The sequence below is a fragment of the Triturus cristatus genome, chromosome 5_2 (genome assembly GCF_964204655.1).
Source record: "Triturus cristatus chromosome 5_2, aTriCri1.1, whole genome shotgun sequence".
Taxonomy (NCBI): Eukaryota; Metazoa; Chordata; class Amphibia; order Caudata; family Salamandridae; genus Triturus; species Triturus cristatus.
In genome coordinates, this window is record NC_140588.1 from 5,721,069 (window position 1) to 5,733,612 (window position 12,544).

Sequence of the window (12,544 nt, forward strand, 5' to 3'; positions counted from 1 at the left end):
TTGAGAATGCTGCCACCAGTGGGATCTAACCCACTTAATTTCTGCTCTCGGGCCAAGGCAAGTCTTTCTTTGGCGAGGGCAAGTTCTTCCCGCTCGATCCTCAGATTGACCTCCCGCATCTTTGCTTCATGCTCCCTCCTCTGAGGGGAAGTCATTCCTCTCTGAGAAGATGCCTGAGAGACATGTGTATGAACCGATCTGCCAGAGCCTCTGGAGAGAGACCTAGCTCGTCCGTTCCCAAGGTTAAGCCTGCTTGAGCGTGGGCCCGGGGCTCCCCCAGCTCCATTCTCATGCCTGCTTAAGTTGGTCCTCGTAAGCCTGCCGACTACCACTGGACCTTTGTCTGCCTCGTCTCCCGACAACTCGTCCTCGTCCTCTGTGCGGAGGTCGAGGTCTGGGTCACCGAGGGTTCCCTCTAAGGGCGGCATGTTCCCATCTGCACTGGGGGGACCTGTGTTAGAGGACCTCCTAGCATCGTACGCCTCTAAGAGACCTATCAGAATTGCGATGGTAGGGTTAGAACCCTGGTTTAGCTTCCTGGAGGCACACAGTTGTCGCATCTCCTTGAAGCTAAGAGTTGCATATCGTGACACGACCTGTGGAGGGTCACTGACCACTAAGGGAGTCTGCGAAGACTCTCCGTGGACCGACATGCTTTTCTAGTGAGGTGTAAGTGTTGCACCTACCTACACTATGGGTTTACCTACTGATCCCTTGCTAAGAGTTGTAGTCAGGGTGTGCTAAGCCCTGTTACACTACAACAGCCGGTTCAGTAGAACTCGGAGTATTCTAAGTTAAGTTATATGTACCTGGGTACTTATGTGATCTTTCACTGCGATATTCTTAGGATACGTGTGTGGTAAAACAACAGCAAGCTCAAATCCCAACCGCTGCTCACCAATGTGAGAAGTTGGCCTGATATGTAGTGCTCACTATTCTAGTGATCACTGTGTATCATTCCAAACGACCCTTATTGATGATTGGTTGTAAGTCAACCTTATAGACCAGCTATCCTAGTAGCGTGGATACGAGCAGTCTTTAGGCTAAACTCTAGAGGGCGTGTTAAGCCAGCTGTTTACCATCACATATACCCCTTGAACACCAAGTGAAAGGACACCACACAAGTTGTTATGAAAATAAAAGGATATTTATTTATAACAAGACTACCCTGGCTCTTTATGAGTCAGGGAGCTAAGCACACTACAAAACTCTTAGGAAAATACTTCAGTTGCACAATTTACACAAATGCCCGAGGGGCACGAGAAACCATCTACACTAACAGTGAAATGCGAATGGTTAGAGTCTGGAGGTACTGATTCCGGAGTGATCCGATCAGTGGGACTAAATGAAAAAGGAACTGGACACTTGTAGAGCGAACCTGCGATGGAGCACCGAGATGCTCGAGTTACCTAGCCCGGAGGCTGCGGCTGCGTGAAGTTCGGCAAGATGTCGGGAGTCCTCGTGTAGTCTCAGGAGCCTGAAAGAAGAAGTTGCTGGCAGGCGACCAGTGACGATGTTCAGAGCGATCCAAGCCTGGATCGGTGATGAAGGAAACCTGAAAGCAGAGGGGACTCAGTTCTCAACCGCTAGCCAGCGATCGTGTGGGTACCAGGAGGGTACCGGCTGAAGTCACCTCGACCAGGTGAGTGGGTGACGTCGGACTCGGCTGTTCCTCGGGCCAGGAGGCGCGGCGGCGACCAGGATGGAGGGCGAGCTGTCCCACGAAGGTGTCTGCTGTCGATGATGCTGGGCCCAGGCAGGGGCAGCGGATCTTGGCAGTGGCAACCCAAGCTGGGGAGTCAAGATGGCGTCGGGAGTGGACCAGGAGGGTCAGTGGTACTCCTCTGTTGAAGGGGAGCAAGAGCCAGTCTGGAGCAACCAGACTAGTGATGAAACAATCGTGGTGCGTCGTGAAGAGGGCCACAAGCCGGTCGGCAAGTGGTCGAACAACGCGGTGAACAGCAAGGAGCGGAAGGGCCCCCACGCAGATCTCGGGGATGCTGGGGAGGCAGACTTCGATGCTGGAGCTGCTCAGGGTTAGGGCTTCTCAAACCCTAGGTGCACTCACTCGAGGGTCCCTCGGTGGGCGTGCTAGTTAAGCGTCGTGCAGGTTCTGAAGATAGCCGGTCCCGCAGGTCTCGTCACACCTACGTCTCTCAGCTGGGCTGATGAGGTAGGTAAAAGGTCAGAGATGGCAGGGAACTCGGGTCTCGTCGAGCTGGGCAGTCTTGATCCGTAGGAGAGACTTACAGCAAACCGCAAGCGCTTAGATGGTGCCTGCTGGTGCAGGGTGGCTACTCCTTAGCCACAAGGGAGAGTCTTCAGAAATAGTCAAGAGTTCCTTTCGTGGAAAGTGGTTCGTGATTCGGAGTTATCCGATTATCTGATTATCCAATTTGGGAAGGGGACTCGCTCCTACCTTTATTCTAAGAAAAGGGGCTGGCCCGTGACTAGGTTCTACCTATGGGTGGAGCCAGGAGGGGGGTGGTTACACCCCTAACCTTTGTCCGGCTTCGCGCCAGCTCAGGGGCTGGTGTGCCCCCGAAACTGGTTTGAGCCGGGCTATGCACAGTGAGCACCGGGGTGCCACTTGCAGTCACCTTCCTTTCAGCCCTGCCTACCTGGGATACACAAACCCTGTCTGGGACGGTGCTAACACCGCCCTCGACAGGAAACCCTTTGTCCAAGCTCCCCTTGCTGGAAGGTCCCCCAGCAGCAGGAGGTCAGACTTGTGTCTGGTGGCAGCATCCATTTTGTGATGCTGAGGCTTGAGTCAACTTTAACCGGGGTTCAAGGTTACTTCCATGTCGTGTCCCTCTAAAAGGGGGGAATGCTAACCCCGTCACCAGGACTGGCGAGGGGTTTGTATTCCCATTCGTATGACACCTTACTCGACATGTGTAGGTGATGTGAGGCCAAAGTTAGCAAATAACCGCCAGGATTATAATGCATTAAAAGTAGTTGGCCCGCGTCACCATGGAACGGCTATTAGGACTTGGTTCCGCAAGCCGTCGACGGGCTCAGCTCGCGCCAGAGCACCGTCCCACATGATTCCCTGCACTCTGCCTTCAGGATTGATAAGGCCTGCTATAGGAGTGACTGATAGGAATCCATGTGTCCATTTTAGGGTTTAGGTGTAGGAATACTACACCTACAGCAACGGGTGATTACACCACGTGGCCCCAGCTGTCGTGCAGCCAGTTGTGTCAGATTTGGGCGGCCATTCCAGGGGTGGCATTATACATGCTTCAGCCCCGGGTAGGCCCTGGGTACACCGATGCCCTGGATACCTGTGGTATGCTGAGACAGGGACTGACAAGGCGGCCCAGTTCCAATTAGTGGATGCACCTAATGTACATGTGTGTTAATTTCGAGAGAGAACAGCTAGGCTGTGGGTCTGATTGGCAGGCCCACAGCCGGGGAAAGTCGTAAACCAATGAAGCAAAAGCAAAAAATCTGGGTGATCATAGGATTGCAGACCCTACTCTCCTACAAATGAGTCAGTCAGAGAGTGAGTCAGTCAGAGTGAGTGTCAGTCAGTATGAGTGAGTGAGTCAGTCAGTGAAAGTGAGTCAGTCAGTGACAGTGAGTGAGTCAGAGTCACTTAGTCAGTGAGAGTTAGTGAGTGAGTCAGTCAGTGAGAGCGAGTGAGTCAGTGAGAGTGAGTGAGTCAGTGAGAGTGAGTCAGTCAGTCAGTGAGAAGGAGTCAGTCAGTGAGAGTGAGTCAGACAGTGAGACTGAATCAGTCAGTCAGTGAGTGAGGCAGTCGGTCAGTGAGAGTGAGTGAGTCAATGAGTCAGTCAGAGAGTGAGTGAGTCAGAGATAGTGAGTGAGTCAGTCAGAGATAGTGAGTGAGTCAGTCAGTGAGAGTGAGTCAGTCAGTGAGTCAGTCAGTCAGTGAGTCAGTCAGTGAAAGTGAGTGAGTCAGTGAGTCAGTCAGGGAGTGAGTGAGTCAGTCAGTGAGAGTGAGTCAGCCAGTGAGAGTGAGTGAGTCAGTCATTCAGTGAGAGTGAGTCAGTCTATGAGAGTGAGTCAGTCAGTGAGAGTGAGTCAGTCAGTGAGAATGAGTCAGTCAGTGAGAGTGAGTCAGTCAGTCAGTGAGAGTGAGTCAGTCAGTGAGTCAGTGAGAGTGAGTCAGTCAGTCAGTGAGAGTCTGTCAGTCAGTCAGTGAGAGTCAGTCAGTGAGTGAGTCAGTCAGTGAGTGACTCAGTCAGTCAGTGAGAGTGAGTGAGTCAGTGAGTCAGTCAGAGAGGCAGTGAGTCAGTCAGTGAGAGTGAGTGAGTCAGTCAGTGAGAGTGAGTGAGTCAGTCAGTGAGAGCTGATTGAGTCAGTCAGTCAGTGAGAGTGAGTCAGTCAGTGAGTCAGTCAGTGAGAGTGAGTCAGTAAGTCAGTGAGTGTGAGTGAGTGAGTCAGTCAGTGAGTCAATCAGTGAGAGTGAGTGAGTGAATGAGGGAGTCAGTCAGTGAGTCAGTCAGAGAGTGAGTCAGTCAAAGTGAGTGTCAGTCAGTGTGAGTGAGTCAGTCAGTGAGAGTGAGTGAGTCAGTCGGAGTCAGTCAGTCAGTGAGAGTCAGTCAGTCAGTGAGTCAGTCAGTCAGTGAGAGGGAGTCAGTCAGTGTGAGTGAGTCAGTCAGTGAGTCAGTCAGTCGGAGTGAGTGAGTCAGTGAGTCAGTGAGTGAGTCAGTCAGTGAGAGTCAGTGAGTCAGTCAGTGAGTCAGTGAGAGTGAGTCAGTCAGTGAGTCAGTCAGTGAGAGTGAGTCAGTCAGTCAGTCAGTGTGAGTGAGACAGTCAGTTAGTGAGAGTGAGTAAGTCAGTGAGAGTCAGTCAGTCAGTGAGTGAGTCAGTCAGTCAGTGAGTGAGTCAGTCAGTCAGTGAGAGTCAGTCAGTCAGTGAGAGTGAGTGAGTCTGTCAGTGAGCCAGTCAGAGATAGTGAGTGAGTCAGTCAGTGAGAGTGAGTCAGTCAGTGAGTCAGTCAGTGAGAGTCAGTGAGTCAGTCAGTGAGTCAGTCAGTGAGAATGAGTAAGTCAGTGAATCAGTCAGTGAGAGTGAGTGAGTCAGTCAGTGAGAGTGAGTGAGTGAGTCAGTCAGTGAGACTGAGTCAGTCAGTGAGACTGAGTCAGTCAGTGAGTCAGTCAGTCAGTCATTGAGAGTGAGTGAGTCAGTGAGTCAGTCAGACATTGAGTGAGTCAGTCAGTGTGAGTGAATGAGTCAGTCAGAGATAGTAAGTGAGTCAGTCAGTGAGAGTGAGTCAGTCAATGAGTCAGTCAGTCAGTGAGAGTGAGTGAGGCAGTCAGTCAGTGAGTCAGTCAGTGAGAGTGAGTCAGTCAGTGAGTGAGTCAGAGAGTGAGTGAGTCAGTCAGTGAGAGTGAGTCAGTCAGTGAGAGTGAGTGAGTCAGTCATTCAGTGAGAGTGAGTCAGTCAGTGAGAGTGAGTCAGTCAGTGAGAGTGAGTCAGTCAGTGAGAATGAGTCAGTCAGTGAGAGTGAGTCAGTCAGTGAGAGTGAGTCAGTCAGTGAGAGTGAGTCAGTCAGTGAGTCAGTGAGAGTGAGTCAGTCAGTCAGTGAGAGTCTGTCAGTCAGTCAGTGAGAGTCAGTCAATGAGTGAGTCAGTCAGTGAGTCAGTCAGTGAGTCAGTCAGTGTGAGTGAGTCAGTCAGTGAAAGTGAGTCAGTCAGTCGGAGTGAGTCAGTCAGTGAGAGTGAGTCAGTCAGTCAGTGTGAGTGAGTCAGTCAGTGAAAGTGAGTCAGTCAGTGGGAGTGAGTCAGTCAGTGAGAGAGAGTCAGTCAGTCAGTGAGAGTGAGTGAGTGAGTCAGTCAGTCAGTGAGAGTGAGTCAGTCAGTCAGTGAGAGTGAGTGAGTGAGTCAGTCAGTGAGAGTGAGTCAGTCAGTGAGAGTGAGCCAGTCAGTGAGAATGAGTCAGTCAGTCAGTGAGAGTGAATAAGTCTGTCAGTGAGAGGGACTCAGTCAGTGTGAGTGAGTCAGTCAGTGAGTCACTCAGTCACTGAGAGTGAGTGTGGCAGTCAGTCAGTGAGTCAGTCAGTGAGAGTGAGTGAGTGAGTCAGTCAGTCAGAGAGTGAGTGAGTCAGTCCGTGTGAGTGAGTGAGTCAGTAAGTGTGAGTGAGTGAGTCAGTCAGTGTGAGTGAGTCAGTCAGTCAGAGAGAGTGAGTGAGTCAGTCAGTGTGATTGAGTGAGTCAGTCAGAGAGAGTAAGTCATTCAGTGAGAGTGAGTGAGTCAGTGAATCAGTCAGTGAGAGTGAGTCAGTCAGTCTGTCAGTCAGTCAGTTAGTCAGTCAGTGAGAGTGAGTGAGGGAGTCAGTCAGTGAGTGAGTCAGTGAGTCAGTCAGAGAGTGAGTCAGTCAGAGTGAGTGTCAGTCAGTATGAGTGAGTCAGTCAGTCAGTGAAAGTGAGTCAGTCAGTGACAGTGAGTGAGTCAAAGTCAGTCAGTCAGTGAGAGTTAGTGAGTGAGTCAGTGAGAGTGAGTGAGTCAGTGAGAGTGAGAGTGAGTAAGTCAGTGAGAGTGAGTGAGTCAGTGAGAATGAGTCAGTCAGTCAGTGAGAAGGAGTCAGTCACTGAGAGTGAGTCAGTCAGTGACACTGAGTCAGTCAGTCAGTAAGTGAGTCAGTCAGTGAGAGTGAGTGAGTCAATGAGTCAGTCAGAAAGTGATTGAGTCAGAAATAGTGAGTGAGTCAGTCAGAGATAGAGAGTGAGTCAATCAGTGAGAGTGAGTGAGTCAGTCAGTCAGTCAGTGAAAGTGAGAAAGTCAGTGAGTCAGTCAGAGAGTGAGTGAGTCAGTCAGTAAGAGTGAGTCAGTCAGTGAGAGTGAGTGAGTCAGTGAGAGTGAGTCAGTCAGTGAGAGTGAGTCAGTCAGTGAGAATGAGTCAGTCAGTGAGAGTGAGTCAGTCAGTCAGTGAGAGTGAGTCAGGCAGTGAGTCAGTGAGAGTGAGTCAGTCAGTCAGTGAGAGTCTGTCAATCAGTCAGTGAGAGTCAGTCAGTGAGTCAGTCAGTCAGTGAGTCAGTCAGTCATTCAGTGAGAGTAAGTGAGTCAGTGAGTCTGTCAGAGAGGGAGTGAGTCAGTCAGTCAGAGTGAGTGAGTCAGTCAGTGAGAGTGAGTGAGTCAGTCAGTGAGAGCTGATTGAGTCAGTCAGAATCAGTCAGTCAGTGAGAGTGACTGAGTCAGTCAGTCAGTGAGAGTGAGTCAGTCAGTGAGTCAGTCAGTGAGAGTGAGTCAGTCAGTGAGTGAATCAGTGAGTGTGAGTGAGTCAGTCAGTCAGTGAGTCAGTCAGTCAGAGTGAGTGAGGGAGTCAGTCAGTGAGTGAGTCAGCGAGTCAGTCAGAGAGTGAGTCAGTCAGAGTGAGTGTCAGTCAGTATGAGTGAGTGAGTCAGTCAGTGAAAGTGAGTCAGTCAGTGACAGTGAGTGAGTCAGAGTCACTCAGTCAGTGAGAGTTAGTGAGTGAGTCAGTCAGTGAGAGCGAGTGAGTCAGTGAGAGTGAGTGAGTCAGTGAGAGTGAGTCAGTCAGTCAGTGAGAAGGAGTCAGTCAGTGAGTCAGTCAGAGAGGCAGTGAGTCAGTCAGTGAGAGTGAGTGAGTCAGTCAGTGAGAGTGAGTCAGTCAGTCAGTGAGAGCTGATTGAGTCAGTCAGAGTCAGTCAGTCAGTGAGAGTGACTAAGTCAGTCAGTCAGTGAGAGTGAGTCAGTCAGTGAGTCAGTCAGTGAGAGTGAGTCAGTAAGTCAGTGAGTGTGAGTGAGTGAGTCAGTCAGTGAGTCAATCAGTGAGACTGAGTCAGTCAGTGAGAGTGAGCCAGTCAGTGAGAATGAGTCAGTCAGTCAGTGAGAATGAATAAGTCAGTCAGTGAGAGGGACTCAGTCAGTGTGAGTGTGTCAGTCAGTGAGTCACTCAGTCACTGAGAGTGAGTGAGGCAGTCAGTCAGTGTGTCAGTCAGTGAGAGTGAGTGAGTCAGTGAGTCAGTCAGAGAGTGAGTGAGTCAGTCAGTGAGAGTGAGTGAGTCAGTCAGTGAGAGCTGATTGAGTCAGTCAGAATCAGTCAGTCAGTGAGAGTGACTGAGTCAGTCAGTCAGTGAGAGTGAGTCAGTCAGTGAGTCAGTCAGTGAGAGTGAGTCAGTCAGTGAGTGAGTTAGTGAGTGTGAGTGAGTCAGTCAGTCAGTGAGTCAGTCAGTGAGAGTGAGTGAGGGAGTCAGTCAGTGAGTGAGTCAGTGAGTCAGGCAGAGAGTGAGTCAGTCAGAGTGAGTGTCAGTCAGTATGAGTGAGTGAGTCAGTCAGTGAAAGTGAGTCAGTCAGTGACAGTGAGTGAGTCAGAGTCACTCAGTCAGTGAGAGTTAGTGAGTGAGTCAGTCAGTGAGAGCGAGTGAGTCAGTGAGAGTGAGTGAGTCAGTGAGAGTGAGTCAGTCAGTCAGTGAGAAGGAGTCAGTCAGTGAGAGTGAGTCAGACAGTGAGACTGAATCAGTCAGTCAGTGAGTGAGTCAGTCGGTCAGTGAGAGTGAGTGAGTCAATGAGTCAGTCAGAGAGTGAGTGAGTCAGAGATAGTGAGTGAGTCAGTCAGAGATAGTGAGTGAGTCAGTCAGTGAGAGTGAGTCAGTCAGAGAGGCAGTGAGTCAGTCAGTGAGAGTCAGTGAGTCAGTCAGGGAGTGAGTGAGTCAGTCAGTGAGAGTGAGTCAGTCAGTGAGAGTGAGTCAGTCAGTCATTCAGTGAGAGTGAGTCAGTCAGTGAGAGTGAGTCAGTCAGTGAGAGTGAGTCAGTCAGTGAGAATGAGTCAGTCAGTGAGAGTGAGTCAGTCAGTCAGTGAGAGTGAGTCAGTCAGTGAGTCAGTGAGAGTGAGTCAGCTAGTCAGTGAGAGTCTGTCAGTCAGTCAGTGAGAGTCAGTCAGTGAGTGAGTCAGTCAGTGAGTCAGTCAGTCAAACAGTGAGAGTGAGTGAGTCAGTGAGTCAGTCAGAGAGGCAGTGAGTCAGTCAGTGAGAGTGAGTGAGTCAGTCAGTGAGAGTGAGTGAGTCAGTCAGTGAGAGCTGATTGAGTTAGTCAGAATCAGTCAGTCAGTGAGACTGACTGAGTCAGTCAGTCAGTGAGAGTGAGTCAGTCAGTGAGTCAGTCAGTGAGAGTGAGTCAGTCAGTCAGTGAGTGTGAGTGAGTCAGTCAGTCATTGAGTCAATCAGTGAGAATGAGTGAGTGAGGGAGTCAGTCAGAGTTAGTGAGTGAGTGAGTCAGTGAGAGTGAGTGAGTCAGTGAGAGTGAGTGAGTCAGTGAGAGTGAGTCAGTGAGAGTGAGTCAGTCAGTCAGTGAGAAGGAGTCAGTCAGTGAGAGTGAGTCAGTCAGTGAGACTGAGTCAGTCAGTCAGTGAGTCAGTCAGTCAGTCAGTGAGAGTGAGTGAGTCAGTCAGTGAGAGTGAGTCAGTCAGTGAGTCAGTCAGACAGTGAGTCAGTCAGTGAAAGTGAGTGAGTCAGTGAGTCAGTCAGGGAGTGAGTGAGTCAGTCAGTGAGAGTGAGTCAGTCAGTGAGAGTGAGTGAGTCAGTCATTCAGTGAGAGTGAGTCAGTCAGTGAGAGTGAATCAGTCAGTGAGAATGAGTCAGTCAGTGAGAGTGAGTCAGTCAGTGAGAGTGAGTCAGTCAGTGAGTCAGTGAGAGTGCGTCAGTCAGTCAGTGAGAGTCTGTCAGTCAATCAGTATGAGTCAGTCAGTGAGTCAGTCAGTCAGTGAGTGAGTCGGTCAGACAGTGAGAGTGAGTGAGTGAGTGAGTCAGTGAGTCAATCAATGAGTCAGTCAGTGTGAGTGAGTCAGTCAGTGAAAGTGAGTCAGACAGTGGGAGTGAGTCAGTCAGTGAAAGTGAGTCAGTCAGTGGGAGTGAGTCAGTCAGTGAGAGTGAGTCAGTCAGTCAGTGAGAGTGAGTGAGTCAGTCAGTCAGTGAGAGGGAGTCAGTCAGTCAGTGAGAGTGAGTCAGTCAGTCAGTGAGACTGAGTCAGTCAGTGAGAGTGAGCCAGTCAGTGAGAATGAGTCAGTCAGTCAGTGAGAATGAATAAGTCAGTCAGTGAGAGGGACTCAGTCAGTGTGAGTGAGTCAGTCAGTGAGTCACTCAGTCACTGAGAGTGAGTGAGGCAGTCAGTCAGTGAGTCAGTCAGTGAGAGTGAGTGAGTCAGTGAGTCAGTCAGAGAGTGAGTGAGTCAGTCAGTGTGAGTGAGTCAGTCAGTCAGAGAGAGTGAGTGAGTCAGTCAGTGTGATTGAGTGAGTCAGTCAGAGAGAGTAAGTCATTCAGTGAGAGTGAGTGAGTCAGTGAATCAGTCAGTGAGAGTGAGTGAGTGAGTCAGTCAGTCAGTCAGTGAGTGTGAGTGAGTCAGTCAGTCAGTGAGTCAGTCAGTGAGAGTGAGTGAGGGAGTCAGTCAGTGAGTGAGTCAGTGAGTCAGTCAGAGAGTGAGTCAGTCAGAGGGAGTGTCAGTCAGTATGAGTGATTGAGTCAGTCAGTGAAAGTGAGTCAGTCAGTGACAGTGAGTGAGTCAAAGTCAGTCAGTCAGTGAGAGTTAGTGAGTGAGTGAGTGAGTCAGTGAGAGTGAGTGAGTCAGTGAGAGTGAGTAAGTCAGTGAGAGTGAGTGAGTCAGTGAGAGTGAGTCAGTCAGTCAGTGAGAAGGAGTCAGTCAGTGAGAGTGAGTCAGTCAGTGACACTGAGTCAGTCAGTCAGTAATTGAGTCAGTCAGTCAGTGAGAGTGAGTGAGTCAATGAGTCAGTCAGAGAGTGAGTGAGTCAGAGATAGTGAGTGAGTCAGTCAGAGATAGTGAGTGAGTCAATCAGTGAGAGTGAGTGAGTCAGTCAGTCAGTGAGTCAGTCAGTGAAAGTGAGAAAGTCAGTGAGTCAGTCAGAGAGTGAGTGAGTCAGTCAGTGAGAGTGAGTTACTCAGTGAGAGTGAGTCAGTCAGTGAGAGTGAGTCAGTCAGTGAGAGTGAGTCAGTCAGTGAGAGTGAGTCAGTCAGTAAGAATGAGTCAGTCAGTGAGAGTGAGTCAGTCAGTCAGTGAGAGTGAGTCAGGCAGTGAGTCAGTGAGAGTGAGACAGTCAGTCAGTGAGAGTCTGTCAATCAGTCAGTAAGTGAGTCAGTCAGTCAGTGAGTCAGTCAGTCAGTGAGAATGAACAAGTCAGTCAGTGAGAGGGACTCAGTCAGTGTGAGTGAGTCAGTCAGTGAGTCACTCAGTCACTGAGAGTGAGTGAGGCAGTCAGTCAGTGAGTCAGTCAGTCAGTGTGAGTGAGTCAGTCAGTCAGAGAGAGTGAGTCAGTCAGTCAGTGTGGGTGAGTGAGTCAGTCAGAGAGAGTGAGTAAGTCAGTCAGTGAGAGTGAGTCAGTCAGTCAGTGAGTCAGTCAATGAGAGTGAGTCAGTCAGTCAGTGAATCAGTCAGTGAGAGTGAGTCAGTCAGTCAGTCAGTCAGTCAGTCAGTGTGAGTGAGTCAGTAAGTCAGTGAGTCAGTCAGTGAGAGTGAGTGAGGGAGTCAGTCAGTGAGTGAGTCAGTGAGTCAGTCAAAGAGTGAGTCAGTCAGAGTGAGTGTCAGTCAGTGTGAGTGAGTGAGTCAGTCAGTGAAAGTGGGTCAGTCAGTGACAGTGAGTGAGTCAGAGTCAGTCAGTGAGAGTGAGTGAGTGAGTGAGTCAGTGAGAGTGAGTGAGTCAGTGAGAGTGAGTGAGTCAGTGAGAGTGAGTCAGTCAGTCAGTGAGAAGGAGTCAGTCAGTGAGAGTGAGTCAGTCAGTGAGACTGAGTCAGTCAGTCAGTGAGTGAGTCAGTCAGTCAGTGAGAGTGAGTGAGTCAGTCAGTGAGAGTGAGTGAGTCAGTCATTCAGTGAGAGTGAGTCAGTCAGTGGGAGTGAGTCAGTCAGTGAGAATGAGTCAGTCAGTGAGAGTGAGTCAGTCAGTGAGAATGAGTCAGTCAGTGAGTCAGTGAGAGTGAGTCAGTCAGTCAGTGATAGTCTGTCAGTCAGTCAGTAAGAGTCAGTCAGTGAGTGAGTCAGTCAGTGAGTGAGTCAGTCAGACAGTGAGAGTGAGTGAGTGAGTCAGTGAGTCAGTCAGAGAGTGAGTCAGTCAGAGTGAGTGTCAGTCAGTATGAGTGAGTGAGTCAGTCAGTGAAAGTGAGTCAGTCAGTGACAGTGAGTGAGTCAGAGTCACTTAGTCAGTGAGAGTTAGTGAGTGAGTCAGTCAGTGAGAGCAAGTGAGTCAGTGAGAGTGAGTGAGTCAGTGAGTGTGAGTCAGTCAGTGAGAAGGAGTCAGTCAGTGAGAGTGAGTCAGACAGTGAGACTGAATCAGTCAGTCAGTGAGTGAGTCAGTCGGTCAGTGAGAGTGAGTGAGTCAATGAGTCAGTCAGAGAGTGAGTGAGTCACAGATAGTGAGTGAGTCAGTCAGAGATAGTGAGTCAGTCAGTCAGTGAGAGAGAGTCAGTCAGTCAGTGAGTCAGTCAGTGAGTCAGTCAGTGAAAGTGAGTGAGTCAGTGGGTCAGTCAGGGAGTGAGTGAGTCAGTCAGTGAGAGTGAGTCAGTCAGTGAGAGTGAGTGAGTCAGTCATTCAGTGAGAGTGAGTCAGTCAGTGA